Consider the following 17,981-nt stretch of genomic DNA (forward strand, 5'->3'; position numbering starts at 1 on the left):
GGTGAACTTCTAAATTACTGCTCTCGGTGAAATAGCTCACCACAGAAGAGGCCACGCCATATGATTTCACGATAGAAAGTTCCAGAAAATGAAAGTCCAGAGTGACGAAAAGTAGTTCACTGGCTGTGAGGGCTTGTGGGGAGGTTGACTGGAATGTAACATAAGGAAATTTTGGAATTCTTCTGTATCTTGATTGTGGTCCTGTGTGAGCATGGTTGTGTGACAGGGTGGTGAGTGTGAGTTTTGTGTGTGTGTGTGTGTGTGTGTGTGTGTGTGTGTGAACCCACTGCACTGTCACTGTGAAATGGAGACAGATAATTATATACTGTGCCTCATTAAACCATGGAAACTCATATGCTGTCTATGAGATACATTTCAAGGATGTATAATTCTGAAAGTAAAAGCATAAAAGAAATTTTCTGCAGAAACAGTTATGAAAAGAAAACATATAACAAAATATGGGCTTTAGAACAGGAAGCATTATTAAGATAGAAGATTCAGTATTCCAGGAAGGCATAATTGTAAATCAATATTATTATCTACTACCATATCCTCAAATAGAATTTAAAAATGAAATACTCAGATTTATAATCATATCTAAAATTTTTCCAACACTTTACTCAGTAAGTGATTCAACAAGCACACACACACAAAAAAAATGAGTGGTGCTATCAACGTTAGAGCAAAATTATTAAGATAAGTGGTTTAAAGTGAAAGATAGAGCACTATACCAGAAATGTTCATTATTGCCATCTGTACCCAGAACAGTTTCAAAATTGGCTATTTGCTAAACGACAAGACAAGTTCCAGGATATTTCAATGAATTAAAAGCCACTTTTATTCATGTATGTGTTGTCACATGACTTGTGGCTTTTACCTCTCCTTCTGCATGTCTTGCTTTCTCTCTCTGCATCTGGCTGGCAACTCTACCTTTCCTCTTCCCAGAGCTCTATCTGTCTAGAAGTCCCTACTGTACCTCCTGCCTAGCTATTGGCCATTCAGCTCTTATTAAACCAGTTACAGTGACACATCTTCCATAACAAAACCGTGACTCAAAACGGCCCCCCCAAAAGAAAGGGAAGGAGAAAAATGAAATTAAATGATTTGGGGAATTCAATCTTTCTTCTAAACTTTATTTTTTTTAAATTGCAAATAAAAAAAGTCACACACCAAAATTAACCAAATCCAGATTCAGTGAAATTCTACACAGCTAGAACAGCCATTCTGTGCAACTGTGGGGCTTCACATTAGACTTTGCACTTTCACTGTCAAATATATTTTTATGTACTTGTCAAGTAATTTAGTCTTAGAAAGTAAAACAGCATCAGCAAATTAAAACCAAAAACCATAAAAGGCAGGAAAACCATAGAAAAAAAGAGTTAGTTATAAAGATAACAAGCATACGGAATCAAATATTGCCAGCACAGAAAGTCAATTTGTTGGGACGACTAGTAAAATTGATAAATTCCTGGAAAATATTACTTTTTTATTAAGAAGTAACAAATTATTAACACCAGGAATGGAAAAATATAGCAATAAAGATTATAAATATATAAAGAATCTGAAAATAGCATGCCATAAAGATATGCCAAGAGATCGTAAACAAAAGTTACCATAGAATGCTTGTGAGAAAGTTATAAATTTGAGCACTAAATATTGAATAATATTTAAGGGACTATTGCTGTAGTTGTCAGTAACTGCAAAGGTACCTACCAACATGATGCAGTGTTTAGTACATGACCCAGTATCAGGAAGAGGATGAGGAAATGGCAGATCCATGGAGTATGCAGGCTGAGCTCCTGTTACTAGTTGTAGGAGTGGGTAACAGGTACATGGGACTCAAAGAACTCCACCAGCATCAGTGACACTCAAATTTTTCCATAATATAAAAACCCTTAAAAGTAGTTTGAGTAACTTTATTATTATAAATTTGAAGATTCAGATAAAATAGACAAATTCTTGCAAGAATATTATCACACAAAACTGACTTAAGAAACAGAAAATAGACAAATTCTCAAATGTTAGGGAGCTAGAGCTTGCAATTTAAAAGTCTCTGGCCCCAAACAAACAAACACAAGTTCTGATGCCTGTGTCCTCACTCCAAATTCTTCCAGTCATTGACGACTGAGCAGTGTCACCTTGGCCTCAGAAAGAAGGAGAGCCATTCTCAGTTTATCAGAATCTCAACGGTAAAAGCCAATGAAGATATTATAAGAAAGGCAAATGCTAGGCAAATACTTCATATACAGAGATGCAAAAATTAACAAAAGCATTAAAATTTATAGTTTACTAATAACACCAAGGGGAGGGGGAAGAAGAGGAAGGGAAGGAAGGGAAGAAGAGAGAAGAGGGAGGGGAAGGGAAGAAGAGAGAGGAGGGAGGAGAAGGGAAGGGAAGGGAAGGGAGGGAGAGGGAAGGGCAGGGAAGGAAAGGGAGGGGGAGGGAAAAGAAGGGAAGGGAAGGGGAGGGGAAGGGAGGGGAGGGGAGGGGAGGGAAGGAGGGGGAGGGGTTGTGTTCATCTCAGGATTGCAAGGTGAGCCTTCACTGGAGACTTCCTTAGTGTTATGTAGTTTGTCACAGTGTCCACTCTCACTCTGTAATAGATCTCCCTTGTAATTGTCTCTTATATAATCACTCCTTCTTATCTCTTATTACTCTGTAATAAACTCATTTATCTTGTACACAACACTCTGTGTCTCATCTGATCACATTCAATGGAGAACACAAGACCTGGGAGCCAAGTAGAGGTCAGAGTGGGACATTGGCAGCATCTTTTGGTGTTTCCTTCTGGTTGCAATGGAATTTTCTCCCTCTTCCATGAGGTGAGGTATGGAATCCTCTCCCTTTGGTTGAATCCATGGAATTCCATGCTCCTTTCTCTTTATGATTCCCTCTAGGGTATGCCTTTCTGTGCCTGGCATGAGCTCTTTATGGCTTTACTGTTTGTGTTACTGTCTCCTGCTGTGTCTATCCTAACCTAATTTGGGAGCTTTTCTTCAAAAGAGGATGGCTACGCTCATGTAGTGTTTTCTGGGTGTCCTTGGTATCATGTAATAAGGTCAGCATGTTTCCTATATCAGATTATGAAGGCATGCCAGAATCTGAATGTTGAGTGCTGCTTTAAAAAAAAATGTGTGTGTATGTGTGTATGTGTGTGTGTGTGTGTGTGTGTGTGTGTGTGTGTGTGTGTAGTTTCAGAATTTCATACATGAATATAGTGTAGGTCAAATCCACTCCTCTCTGATTCCTCCCATACCCCCTACCACTTTACCCTCCCAACTTCATGTGTTCTTTAAAATCCACTGAATCCACCTTGTGCTGCCAGTGTGTACCATGCACTGGAACACAGGTAGTGTACCAGGGACCACATTCCTACAGAAAAATGACTCTCCCTCCCCCAACAATTGCCAACAACTCCTTAGCAAAGAGTGAGACTTCATGAGGCCCTCCCCATCCAGGAAGCCCTGAGTGAATGTATGTTATCGACACGAGCACAGCTATGCCAAAGACTCCAAGGCCTCAGACCCGTGGGAAACTGGCAAAGCTGTTATCTGTATGGCCCAGGATCAACAGAAATAGCAAAGCTTTCATGGGAGCGTGTTTGTATGGGTGATTATGAACAACTGATCAGTGTGTGCAAAGACTTGTAATTGCAGCTTCCTCCCCGAGATGTTTACAGCCTGAGACTACTCACAAAGACCTCCAGCCAAGACTAGCTAATCCCTCTCCCTGAGCTGTACCTAATAAAGGTACTGAGGTTCTAGGTGTTAGAACATTCCCACTTGATCCTGACTTTACTGTATGCATATGCACAGATATCTGTGTGCCTGCTCTTTCCTTATCCCCTTGCCATTCTTACTCAGGATTCCAGTGCCCAAGCTATGTGGGCCTTGGCAATGGATGAAACTAGAAATAACCATCTGAATGAGGTAGCCCAGACTCAGAAAAATAAACAATGTATGTTCTCTCTCATATGCCGATTGTGGTTTGATTCTTTAGATGTGTATGTTTAAACTGGAGTACCCATAAGAGTGAGGAAACAAGAAAGTGACCATAGAGGGAGATTTCAAGGGAGGAGGATAGTAGAACACTGATGGTATGCAGGAGTAAAGGGGAATGATGGGGCAGGAAGGGTTAAATGGAGTGAGGGATGGGAGGACATGTTAGAAGAAGGAAATGTGGGGAGAGGTAACTAACGTTAAAGATGTTTGGAAGAGCTATATGGAAACTGCTCTTACAGTCTTAGCTCCATGAAACATCTACACAGGCATATACAGAAAGAGGTTAAGTGGAGTTACTTTATATGGGGGACTAATGCCGATCCCAGATGCTTTAGGCTATCAAACAGAGTAAAGCTTGATGTGCATCAACCAAGAAAGCTCCTTAACTTTCAGGCAAGACCACAAGTTTTCTCCTTGATAATAGAGGTTCCTCTACTCTTACCTCATGTTCTTAACAACTGGCCTGTGACTCTTTTTGGTTAATAAACATCTCAGCATCCCATGGCCACATGTTCCACTCACCTGTATGCCATTGATAGAACATTTTAATCATGTTACCTCCCTTTATTGGCTAAAGACCCTGGGGCAAAAATAGAGATCCAAATCATCTCCAGCCCCTATGCAATTCCACAATAACAGGCCATGCTCATTTCCAAAGGGGCAAACATTGATTCAGGGATTACATGCAACAATGGTTACTCTTCATTGTCAATGTGTATGGATTTAGTATCACCATGGAACTATACCTCCGGATGTGTCTATGAGATGTTTCCAAAGACATTTGACTCAAGAGGGAAGACCTCACTCTGAGTGTGGGCAGCACCATCCCATAGTCTTTGGGACTAAATCAAAAGGGTAAAGTAAGCTGAGTACCCACATCTATTTGTCTCTGCCTCCTGCTGTGAATGGAAGTAGCCCCGCTGCCTCCTGCTCTGTCCCTGTGTCTTCCCTGACATGACCCTTCCACCTTGAAGCTGCTTTCATCAGAAATTGTGTTGCAGCAATGAGTAAAGTAATAATAATACACTGGCCTTCCTAATAACACCACCCCCATGGAGCCGGGTAATCACTGCTGTATCAACTATAATCAGATTAAAGGACTCTCATGTTTTTCCTAACTAGAAATAATATTATCTCTGACCTCAAGTCCAAGAAGAACTTCCTTTTCTATAATCTGATCTGTTCTTAGATGGCAAATCTTGATCCTTAGACCAAGTTTGTCTCTAGACTCCATGACCTTTAATCCCAGCACTCGGGAGGCAGAGCCAGGCAGATCTCTGTGAGTTTGAGGCCAGCCTGGTCTACAGAGTGAGATCCAGGACAGGCACCAAAACTACACAGAGAAGCTATGTCTTGAAAAACCAAAAAAAAAAAAAAAAAAAACCTCAGAGAGAGGCCTCTCAGGGCCAATAATTAGCACCACTGGGAATGACTCTTTTCACTAGTTCTTTTCTTTTCCTATAGTCATCTAGGTTGGAGAGTCGCCATCTTAATTGATCATACCTAGGTTAAACCTCAGGAAGGAGACCTCCCATGGACCATTGGAAAAGTCAAATATATAACAGACTTTAAATTCCTAATCAAACAAACAGATCAGTAGAAGTTTTTCTATTCCTTCCTTCCTTCCTCCCTCCCTCCCTCCCTCCTTCCCTCCTTCCCTCCTTCCTTCCCTCCCTCCTTCCTTCCTTCCCTCCCTTCCTCCTTCCCTTCCTTCCTTCCTTCCTTCCCTCCCTTCCTTCCTTCCTTCCTTCCTCCCTCCCTCCCTCCCTCCCTCCTTCCCTCCCTCCCTCCTTCCTTCCTTCCCTCCCTCCCTCCTTCCTTCCTTCCCTCCCTCCCTCCTTCCTTCCTTCCCTCCCTCCCTCCTTCCTTCCTTCCCTCCCTCCCTCCTTCCTTCCTTCCTTCCTTTCTTCCTTCCTTCCTGCTGTTCATCTTTGGTTCTGGCCTGGCTGCTGTTTCTGCCTTCTTATACCCAAGGAAACAACTGTAGATCGCCCTGCTGCGTTACCTACTGTTACATCCCAGCCCCTCCATGTGCTTCTCCAAAGAGTGTCACAGATCCAGACGCATACCCATGTACTCTCTCTCTCCTCCTTGTGCTGCTGTGAAAGGATGACATTCACTGCCCTCACAAAAAGCCAGGCCCACCCCTTCCCTCCACACAGGAGTCAAGGTAGCTTGATTGTGAGTCATATATTGACTAATCCTCCACCCTACCCAACACCTCTGTGACCTGTTTCACATTGCCCAAACTCCCACTCCCCTACCTTTGTTACCAGTATAGCTCCCTGGTGTAGGATCTCCCTCCTCCCTTGGAGACCTTTAAGAGCAGATAACCTACTTATTCTGGTAGGATGGAAGCCTCTCTGCCTTCAGACATCCACTGTGCTATCTTGGTTGTGAGTAAATCTCTTATTCTACAGGACAACTCAACTCAGTACCTTTCCCATGGTAATCGAACTCCATCTATCTGGATCCCCTAGATTATCCCCCAAGACGCAGAAGTCAGCAAGAGTAGAGACTCTAATCCCTTCTGTACCCATTCTGTCAGAGGTAGCCTGATATGCTCAATATCTATCTCCTAAATAATTTGAGGGTCTCATTGTGAGGGGTTAGTATTAGGTGACTGATGAGAAATTCAAAGATTTGAAAGTCATGGAGATTGGACCCCTCCGTCATGATCAGCTTCAAATCTCCTTCTCCATTTTCCTGATAACATACTAACTTTAAGGAAGGGTAATCATCTCTCCTTAGAAGGTCAAATGCCATGTGAAATGAGGGAGGAAGTGTCACAATTGTCCTACCTTAAGATATAAAATACTGTATGAGAGGGAGGAAGGAGAAGGTCCCAGGGCGTTTGAGAACCATTAAGAGAAGACTGTTTTTTCCTAGTAAAGAGTGGCTGGCTACTTTTATGAATTTGGTTATTTTTTTTCTATAATTCATCTTAGTATACCCTGTTATATAATATTTGGTCTAAAGAATATAATTTAAGTTGTTTATCTGGTCCTCAGTGGAGACATGGCTTTCTGGTATATAACAAAGACAAATCATTGTCCCTTCCCTTAAGAGTTGATTTAAATAAGCTTGTCAATCATCTGGATAAGAAATTGCTCCCAGAAAACTATTTGTTTGAAAAAATTTAGGAAATAATATAAAGTCTATAGGTTGTATTCTTTACTTTGTTACTCAATAGTGTGTACAATGGGATTTTTAAGATTGACCCTTCTTCCATTTTATAAGTACTTTTGATTCCGATTTGATGAAGGAGAGTGACTCTGTACCAGGGTGGACATGTCAACTGCACCATCTGTCTGGTACTACACACACGGCACAGACTTATTTCCAGGAATAGAAAGGGTGCCATCCCATTAATTTATCAAAAATACATTGAGATTATAAAGAAACAATGGCTTATTGAAATCCTATCTGGAGAAGCAGGCCCAAGTACTTGCCCAGAGCACCAGAAAGAAAAGGGGTGTGGCCCTCTCACTTGGATGCCATAAACAGATAGACTCCTAGCACTCTCATGGCAATGGTCCTCACTGGCTTGTCATCTGACTAACCACTGTGTATGTCCGGGAACCAGCAGGCAGAAAATCCCTGTGTCAGTTCATCTCAGCTAGGTCTCTGTTGTTGACATAGCCTATTCCAACTACCTGTCCTGTATGCCCAGTGGGACCTGCTGCCCATTCATCTCTTCACTTGTCCACTTCTGAAACTCAAATCCAACCCTGTAGCCTAACTCCAGAGCCAGCAGCAGGTAGCTGAGTTTCTCCAGCAAGACTTCCATCTCAGTTCGGTTTCTTATCCTACCAATACAGACTCTATTTGCATTTCTGTCCATTTCCTGCTTATTAGTTACTTTGCTGTTGCTGTGATAAAATGCCCATGATCAAGGCAACTTGTAGAAGAAAGTGTTTATTTAGGCTTTTGGTTTCAGAGGGTTAAAGTCCATGATGGCAGAAAGAGGATATGGTGGCAGGAAGAGAAAACTGAGGCTTATGCCTTGAACCACAAACTCAAAGCAGAGAGAGTGAACTGGAAGTGATGATAATAGTCTTAAACTCTCAAAGTCTGCTTCTAGTGACAAACTTCCTCCAATGAGTCCACACCTTCTATGTCTTCCCAAATGGGGACCAAGTATTCAAATGCCTTAGGCTATAGGGAATATCTCATTCAAAACACCATGCCCTGCTTCTCGGGAACCTCTAAAAGCTGAACTTGCTGCAGCATCCTAACTCTTTACAGCCATTCTGTAACATGTAATATATATATATAATATATATGTTTGTTTGTGTGTGTGTGTGTGTGTGTGTGTGCTGTATGTGTGTAATATCCAATGTGAGAGTTAATATTAGTGATTAGTATAGGAATAAACTAATCGATATTCTCCTAATCCAAAGCTTTCAACAAAAGCAGGAATATTTGGCAAATTGCTGTCATTGAAAGTGTGATACTTAGGAGCTGGTGAGATGGCTCAGTGGGCAAAGGCACTTGCTACCAAGCCTGATGACATGAGCTCCGTCCCCTAAATCCACATTGTGGAAGGAGAGAGCTGACTCCTCCAGGTTGTCCTCCGACCTCCGCATGCGCACTGTGACAAGTACGTGACCACCTACACACATGCAAATACGTTTAAAAACAGGTGCTATGCCATGTGAGTTTGTTATTCCATGAGTACTGCCATTGCATAAAGACACAAATGTGCTCCTCTACATTTCTGACACAGCACACGCATGACGCTACCACAGCATGTAGCTGGCACAGCCTTCCCTTTGGGAGCATCCCTTTGTGAGAGTGCTCAGCTCTGCAGTGGTCTCTTTGGCCGTTGCCCACTTCCATTATACCGTAATGAATTCTATCTTCTGCACTAAAATAAACTTCCTTAGTGTTAGAAAAGTAAAAAAGAAACATCGTATAACATCACAATAAATGCAAGGAAAGTAAAAAGTAGTTAATAAGATTTAGTAAATAATCACAGCACCCTCCTATTGCCCTCCACTTCACAGGGTGAGCTTTCAAAGGGATCCGTGATGAAAATTTCCATTTACATCTAGTAGAAGCGAAAAGAGGGGATGGGGTGAAAACAAAAAAACTGATCATTATCTGGAGATACCATTACACAGTCTTCCTCGGGGACCAGAAATGAGGGATTATCACCAAGTCCGTTCAGTGCTGGACTTGATACTCTAATCACAACTGGATGGAAACCAACAAAAAGATGTCAAAATTAGGGCTGGAGAGGTGAGTCAGTGGTTCAGAGCCCAGTGATAGATTGCAGGCCCCTCTGCTCCTCAAGTTCATTGGCTTGTACCAACAAAAGTCCAGCCATCAGATGGGTGTGGTGGCGCATGCCTTTAATCCTAGCATTAGAGAAGCGAGGCAGGGAGATCTCTATTAGTTTGAGGCCAGCCTGATTTAAATTGTGAGTTCTAGGCTAGCCAAGGGTAGATAGCAAGACCTTGTCTCCAAAAAAGAAAAAAAAAGTCCAGTAGTCACTTGGTCTTCTGTGGGCACTTGTGTCTTCCATACATTTTGTATGACAAATTGTACCACCAAGGTTTTAAAACTGTGTCCAAAAATGGATCTGGTTCTCATCTTCAAATTCTTGTTTCTAACATGTGGCCGAACCCATTTGTGGCCACTAGATGGCTCTCTACGCAAAAACTCTGGATTTGCTTCTTTTTCCAAGCTAAACGTTGCTTTGTCCTCCAGCTCCCAAAATGTGTCCAGAATACGTGATTAATAAGTGAACAGAACAATGTTTTAATCAAAAGGAATATCTGCTACAACTGGAATTTTCTACTCCGTCAGGCCGAGCAAGGGTCCCAACTGTGAGTTCAATGAAAGAGTAAAATCTGCATTCTCTTCACTCATCTTCCTAGAGCTTCCTCCCCACTCCTTGCTGGAGTTTGGTCCTAACATCTTCCACCACATGTGTTAAGTGCGTGTCTGGTCCTAACATCTTCCATCATGTGTGCTAAAGGCATGTCCTCAGGCGGCAGTTCTGGAAAGCGGATGAAATCAGTGAGGAGGGGACATTGGAAGGTTTGGGGGCTTCCAGGGTGTGGTCCTTGAAGTGGGCAGTGAGATGCAGCGCATCCCTCTTTCTTCTTTTCACTTCCAAGTTGTCCAAGGTGAGTGGCTTGGTTTGGTTTACCATATTGCCCCACTATATTTTAATATGCTGCCTCTCTGTAGGCCCCAAATGAGTAATGGTAATCATTCATGCTTAAGAACTTCCAGACTTGAAGCCAAAATAAACCTTTTCTCTTTTCAAGTTGATTATTCTCAAATATTTTGCCATAGTAATGTAAAACTGGATAAACCCTCCTCCCTCACTCCCTCTCTCCTCCCTTCTCTTCCTCCCTCCTCCCTTCTCTCCCTCCCTCCTTTCCTCCCTCTCCTCTCTTCCACCCCTCCTCCTTCCCTTCCGTTTTTTCTTCCTTTCTTCTTTTCTTTCCTTCTCTTTGCTATTGTCCAAGAACAAGCTACAGAACAAATACAATAGCTCAGTTTTTTATTTTATTTCTTCGGTTTGTTGTTGTTGTTTACTTCTTTGTTTTAGGTGGTGCTGGGGATGGAACCCTCACCATTGAGCTACACCCGCACTGTCTCATTTTCTTTATCTATAAGAAGACAATTTTAGCTAGCTCAGTTTTTAGGTACTCAATGAACAGGACATTTAGAGCCATACCTGAAATGTGGTGTGTGGTCAATAAATGTCGGTACCAATGGTTTCTGTCATCATGAACAGGAGCAAACATGACAGGAAGGAGATTCAGCAAGGGGATGATTGATTTATGGTATGGTTATTCTTTGTCTAGAAGGTTCCTCTTAAGATCTGTCTGGATGGAGAACTAGGTTCATCCCATGGCTCTACAGGCCTGTGTCCAGACTTGTTGCATTTGCATTGATGCTTTCCACAACCCACTGCAAATTCCCTTGTAACAAGCCAGGGGAGAAAGGTAGATGGAGTGTTTGCAAATTCCTTGGAAACCGTTACACAAGTTCAGAATTGTCACATAGAGATATGCATGTAGAGTGGTGGGCTTTGAGCCCATCAACTTAAGACAATGGCTTTGTAAATTAAACCCCTGCCATGAAGAAAAGGGGTGTGTTGAGAGCTCAGCTTTGCCTTGTCTTGTCTCTGAAGGACCTACTGCCTTCCACATACCAGAGAATTGCCTGAAAATTTGGAGAATTTCATCTTGGGATCACAACATCTTCCCTCGTCTGGAAGAGAGGGTGACTGCAAATGAGATTATCATGACCTTGCACTTGAACTGGCCTTAAGTTAGTTCCAACAATAGAAATACAAGTAAACTCAAATGTCTTTTTAGATGTAGTGCTTTGCCTTCCTGAGCACCGTGGTAATACAGAGGTTTCTTCCTGAGTTACATTTGTTAGCAGTAGAGGAGGCTTCTTGTAAGATGCTGAAGTATCAGGTTAGAAAGGGGAACTAGCTTGGGTTTTCACCCCATGGGAACTGTGTTCACAGCCATCACTAATACTCTAGGCCACCACACTATGTTGTATCTGAAAACTACTTTTCTTGAGCTTTCTTAATATAATTCCATAAATTACCGATCTACATATGCATAAAACATCCTGCTTTCTGAACCTTGAGGACTTCGTTTAGTTGTTCTCAGAAACCAACAATGGCTCCTTTCTCTCAAGGCTAGTGGATAGTGCTCAGTCCTGTGAAGACCATGACACTTCAAGCTTCTTCCTCCTCCTTTTCCTCTTCCTTCTTCCTTCTCCGCCTTCACAAAGTCTCTAGGAACCCAGGCTGACCCTTCTCATGCCAGAACATACAGGTGTTTGCTGCCTGCCTGGGTTAATGAGCCACCTTAAAAAGAAATTCTTGTTGCCATACTCTTCTAGTTTTATGTTTCCCTGTGTACAATTTCTCAGGGAACAGGGTCCTCAGAAGCAACAAACTCCTGACTGTAGGTGTAATGTGCCCAGTCATCTCACATCCAAGCTGTCACAGCTGGAGCCACACAAGCACTACTCATTCTCCACAATGACAGTCTGTAGCCTTGACCTGTGAGCCACAAACCCTTCCCTTCTTGAGTTGCTTTCCTCAAGCATTTTGTCACAGCAGCAAGAAAAGTAACTAATACAACACCCATTAACATTACCCATTTTCTGGTCATTTTATCTTCTTAGGGATTTTTTCATTTCACTTTGATTCTCTAGTATGTTGAAGCACAATTATTCATAATAATCCCTTACAATCATTTCTGCTTCTGTAATATCAGTAATGATGTACACTTTCATCCCTAATTTTGGTGTTATCCCTCTTTCTTTCTTTCTTTATTTCTTTCTTTCTTTCTTTCTTCCTTCCTTCCTTTCTTTCTTTCTTTCTTTCTTTCTTTCTTTCTTTCTTTCTTTCTTCTTTCATTTATTCAGTCTAATGAAGCATTCATCCATTTTGTAGACCTTTTAAAAGAGCCAAAATTTAGTTCTATCAATTTTCCAAACTGTCTTAAGAGAAAAATAGGCATTTCCAAAGATACATAGGGGCTGGAGAGATGGAAGAGATGGCTCAGTGGTTAGGAGCCTGTACTGCTTTTGCAGAGGACCTGGATTTGCTTCCTAGCACCCACATCAGATGGCTCACAACTGCTTGTACCTCCAGCTTTGGGGACTCAAGACTCTCTTCTCACCTCCACAGGCATTGTACTCATGTGTACATACCCACATACAGAAACAACACGTATATAATAAATAAATAGTTCTAAATGAGATATATAAAAGTAGCATGATTAAAATTGTTACTAAAATATTGCTACCATGGAATGCTGACAGTGCACTGTGTCATTAGTGGATTCCACCAGACATGTCAAGATGAGACACTTCCAAAGCAGAAAAGCACAGAATAATGTGGAACAATTCCTAGCTCTTTCAATAATGACAATATTATCCCTATACAAAGCCAGACAACAACATCATAAGAAAGAAAACTATGTACCAATATACCCATGAATGACACACATATCCTTAGAAATATTAGCATACTAAATCCAGCCACACATGCTAAGGAGAGGATGTTATTGACCCACAATGGAATATTATTTGCTATAAGTAGGAATTCAATACTGGAACATGCTGCAATACAAAAGAAATGAGAAAGTATGCTATGTGAAAGAAGCAAGAGACCAAAGATTACTGTATGGCTCCATTTACATAAAATATCCAGAAGAGGCAAATCAGCAGAAATAGAAGACACACTAATTGTCAGTTCTAGGGAATGCAGTAAAAATATCAGTAGTTGCTAAGAACTCGACATGTTAACACAGTTGAATAAATAACAAGAATTTTTAGAATGGTGAAACTAGGTTACTGTAATGGTGAATATATGACATGTGTTTGTTAGAACCTGTAGAACTTTATATAACAAAAATGAACCCAATGTTTTCACATCAAAAGAAAAAAAGTATTTAAATAAGGGATCCTAGGATGGAGTATAGAATGTGACTGAAGAGTCTAATTCTATTACAAATATATGGAACAAATTTACTGAAAGTGATTGGGGAAAGGAAGTACCAAAGTTATTTTGAAAATGATAGAGCGTATAATCCCAAACGCAAAAGTACATCAACATTTCAGTCTCTTTGATAGGCTTCTTCACTTGGGAGTACAACTTCAGAATTCTGAAACCATTATGCATGTTTATTTAAAACAAACATCATGAATGTGGTTGGTTAGTGACTGGAAAACAAACTTCTTTCTGTTCAAGAGGGATTTCCAGAAGAAATTATATCAATTGAAGAGATCAATAGAAACATGTATTTAGCATAACACCATTATGGATGGTTACATATAAAAACCTTTATTGATTCATGTTTGAATGTGGGTTAGTATGCACACATGCATTTCCTTGCATTGCTCTAGAACAACTTGAAGCTACATCAACCAGTACATCTCACATCCAGAGCTTGGCGTGTAGTAACATTCTCCATGAAAATGTGCAAGAGCCTTTTATTGTAGAGCTGGAATGTAAATCTAGAGATGAGCCTAGAGCTACAAGTAAGGAAGTACCTGTGCCCCAAAACACAGTGGTGGGGATGTGTCAGAGGGACACAAGGGTCCACTTAAGGAGCCATCCATGCACAGAGTGTGGACAGCTAAATAAAACACATAATGAAGTACTGACATGTAGTTCAAAATGAAAGTGAATATCCATGAGCCTCTGTCGATATAAATTAGTAGGAGGAGATAGAGAAATTTCTCATTCCAGATGATTTGTGTAGGTGTTAGTTCCTAAAAAGGTGCCTACACTATAATGATCACTAGCGAGGGAGAATGAGAACCTTTATGACAGAAAAACCTGACAGGTTCTACCTCAGGTATTTGATCAATGTTAACATCATCAAAGACATATTCATGAGATGACCCTCTGCCTTCACAGACTTCCTCCATAAAGGCTACAACCTGTGGAATGATGAGAGAACATAAGGCAAGCCGAAATTCAAAGACAGTGGGTCTAAGACCCGGTCATTAACTATTCCTCCTGAGGTCGGGGTCATCTAATCAAGGAAAGTCTGGAAACGCTGGAGGAATACAGTGGAATCAAGGGAAACCTGAGAACTAACTAAATGTGATGCTAGACACTAGGCAGGGTTTTGAGACAAAGAAAAGACAAGTAGGCAAAAACAATGGGAGTATGAATAAAGAGTGGACCTCGGGCAATGACATCACAACATTGTCTCGTTAACTACGACAAATGTGCCATTGTAGGATGTTAATAACAAGAGGAGTTAGTGTGGGTCACATGGGAGATATGCACTAGCTTCAAAGTTCTTCCATAAATCTAAAACATTTCTAAAATTAAGAATTTGTTTTTCAAAAAGCACATGGAGTAGAAACAATGCCCATGAGCAATCATGCCAAACTGACTGATTTTCCACACGATTGACTTGATAGAAATGTGAATCAGTGGGGAAAATCTGCTGGAGACTGCATACATCGCTGGCATTAGTAAAAGGTGAATTATAATGTGGAGCTAACTGCACAACTATCAAGACCTGAGTGTTACCCAGAAATGAACGTGAGCATCCTATTTTGCATGGAGATAGAGAGTTGAAAAGTTGAGATGGCATGACCTCTAAAGTATCACTCTAGAAAAATATTCACACAACTTGTGAGGAGGAACAAAGTGTTGGAAATAATGTCATAGGCAGCACCTTCAGACCCTCTGAGACTGTGACTGCCCCTGAGTTCCAGCTGTGACACAGCTGGAGAGTTGCTATTTAGCGTAGCTTGTAAGTGCAGGTGGTATTGGTAACTCCACTGCAAGGTCAAAAGCAGGAGAAACATTTTCAAACAAAAATTTGAATCTATCTACAAGGAGTCACTAGTGTGTTTCCTTTATGGGTCTCTGTGAATTTCATTAATTTCACAGGCAATTTGACAATGTTTAATTTCTGTGATGAATTCAAACAGTACTTTCTTCCTGTACATTTCTCCTTGGGAACGATGCAATGTTTTTCTCTTCTAATTTAAATGCTAATAACCTGGGCACTGTTGAAAATGTATAATAACCAATTTAATTTTGTATCATTATAACAAATAACTATTCAAAGTTTATCCACTGTGCAATACATCATATTAGATACCCCGGAAGCTAGCCATCTTTGCCTCCCCATCCAATGCAGTGGTTCTCAACCTGGGGTCGCATATCAGATATCCTGCATATCAGATATTTGCATCATAATTCATAACAGTGGTAAAATTACATTTATGAAGTAGCAATAAAATAGTTTTATGGTTGGGGTCACCACAACATGAGGAACTGCATTAAAGGGTTGCAGCATTAGGGAGGTTGAGAACCATTGTTCTATTATCTTGTAGAAGAACCTTCAGCAGAAAGCCTTGCAGTTTTCTAATCCTGATTCATAATTAATTTCAGATTGACAAAAAAAGTAGTAATTCCAGTGTGTTCTCATTGAATGGGTCAGTGTAATGTTGAATTATTAGAACTTACTTAGTATCAAATTATTTCTGCTGTTCCGGATATCATTGGGCCTATAATTTGTGAATATTGGGATTATAATTCTTAAAAGGATATTTTGGTCCTACTAAGCACAATTTGATAACTGAGTACATTGTTGCTATCTAAATTTCAATTCAACTATCTGGATGCATAAGTGTTTCTTAAGTTTCTGTTAGAAGTCTATCAGTATCAGCAATTCTGTGGTTTGCTACTAATATTGGAGCAAATATAATTTCTTTTTAACTCAAGACTTTTATTTATAGATCAAAAGTTCAAGACAATTTTTCAAAATCAAAGTGGTGTTAGGAAATTATAGTTGAATTTTCATGCAAAATTGTTATTTTTAACTTAGCTGAAGATCATGGTTGAATATGTGTTCTTCTGAAAATAATTGGTGACAGACTCAACAAAATATATTATTTGGGGGAATCCACCAGAATTATTACCTGCTTGGTCAAATGTTTTAGCATATCCTAGTGTTGAAATGCCCAACCTAATTTGGGTACTTTTAGACCTCAGAGATATTTATAGAAAGAAAGTTGTCACAGGCACTGGGGAATTATGGGGAAGAAGTTGAAGTGGAGATGTCTGGCTCATTGTGAAGTAGTGGAGGTCCAGAGAAAGCAGTTTGCTTTCAGACACATTGTTTAATTTAAGAATTGATGGCTTACACCAGATTTAAGACCTGAAGATAATGCTGCATGCTTAATCCGAAAGCTAAACTAGGCTCTTAGTTTATAGATGATCTGTAGGTGTGACTGATGAGTCATAAAGATGATTGGTGAAGTTTCAATTATAATACCCCAGTTCAGAGCTGATTAAACAAGGACCAGCCCAACTCACCACTAATTACCTCTGCTGACTTCCATCTATCCTTTCTGACAGTAGCCATCCAGTGAAGCTGGAGAATTAACTTGAAAGGAAAGCTGAACACTCAGCATCTCATGTTGTAAAGTTTTGCCAAGGGAGGTTGGCAGGGATGAAGGAAACTTAGTCTGATTTTAGTTGCTATAACTGAATTCCACACTCTGAGCAACTTTTAACAAACGAGGGTTTATTTAACTCACAGTTCTGAAGGTTTGAAAAGTACATCTATTTTGCCTCTATGGGGAGGCTTCTTGTTCTACTGCCAAATGGTCAGACAAAGCAAGTAAGCCAGAAAGAGCTTGCATTTGAGAGATAACCATTCCTAAATTAACACATTATGACACTAACCCATGAATCAGAATCCAGCACTCGTAAGAACAGAACACCTCAAGACAATCACCACCCAAAGGCTTTGGCTGAAAAGACCATCACCACAGGAGTTTGGAGAGGGGGCCCACCCGAACTCTAGTAAGCAACAGCTGACTTAGAAACAAACAGATCCAACCAGAGGGTGCTCCTCTGCCCTCCCCTCTTGTCCTACCATCAAGTTATGGAAATGACTGAAAATTTACAGGCAATAAAAGCAAAGATGAAATTAAAACAGACAGACATGGTGGTATGAAACGCATCTACAAAACTTGTCTTCTTGTTTTACTCTGAGAAACTGATATTTCAGATTTAGAAGTACAGTGGAGGAAATTATTAAGTCTTTTTTTTTTTTTTTTTTTTTTTTTGGAATGAGGCTAGTTCTGAGAAACTGAAGAGCTTTTGCTCTGAAAGTAATTTGCTGAATCAACTTGCATGGCTCTGAGTGCTCAGAGACCAAAGTGTGCAGAGAGATAGAGCAATTCCCTAAGGAGGGATGCTTGAATCCTGGGTACCAGAAAAAGAAAAAAGACCTGAAAGGAACACCAGTAAGGATGAAGATGGCATTGGCAAGGTTCAGAGAAGAGAGCAGGGAGAACTATGTCCAAAGCACCAAATTCTTAAATTTAGGCTTGTCACATACTCAGGGAATGATGAAAACCCAATCTGGCTCCCATCTCGCATCCTCCACTCCCTTTCTCCCCCTTCCCCATTCTCTCCTGTTTTCATTGCCAGTATTGATC

General features: G+C 40.6%; 1 long non-coding RNA gene across 1 annotated transcript; it reads left to right on the forward strand.

Moving 5' to 3' along the window:
• Positions 1-9,957: 9,957 nt before the first annotated feature.
• On the forward strand, positions 9,958-14,713 carry LOC131910557 (uncharacterized). Its single transcript, XR_009379159.1, has 2 exons — positions 9,958-10,138; positions 14,422-14,713. It is a non-coding gene; the product is annotated as an uncharacterized LOC131910557 (long non-coding RNA).
• Positions 14,714-17,981: the final 3,268 nt, after the last annotated feature.

The sequence above is a fragment of the Peromyscus eremicus genome, chromosome 5 (genome assembly GCF_949786415.1).
Source record: "Peromyscus eremicus chromosome 5, PerEre_H2_v1, whole genome shotgun sequence".
Classification (NCBI taxonomy): domain Eukaryota; kingdom Metazoa; phylum Chordata; class Mammalia; order Rodentia; family Cricetidae; genus Peromyscus; species Peromyscus eremicus.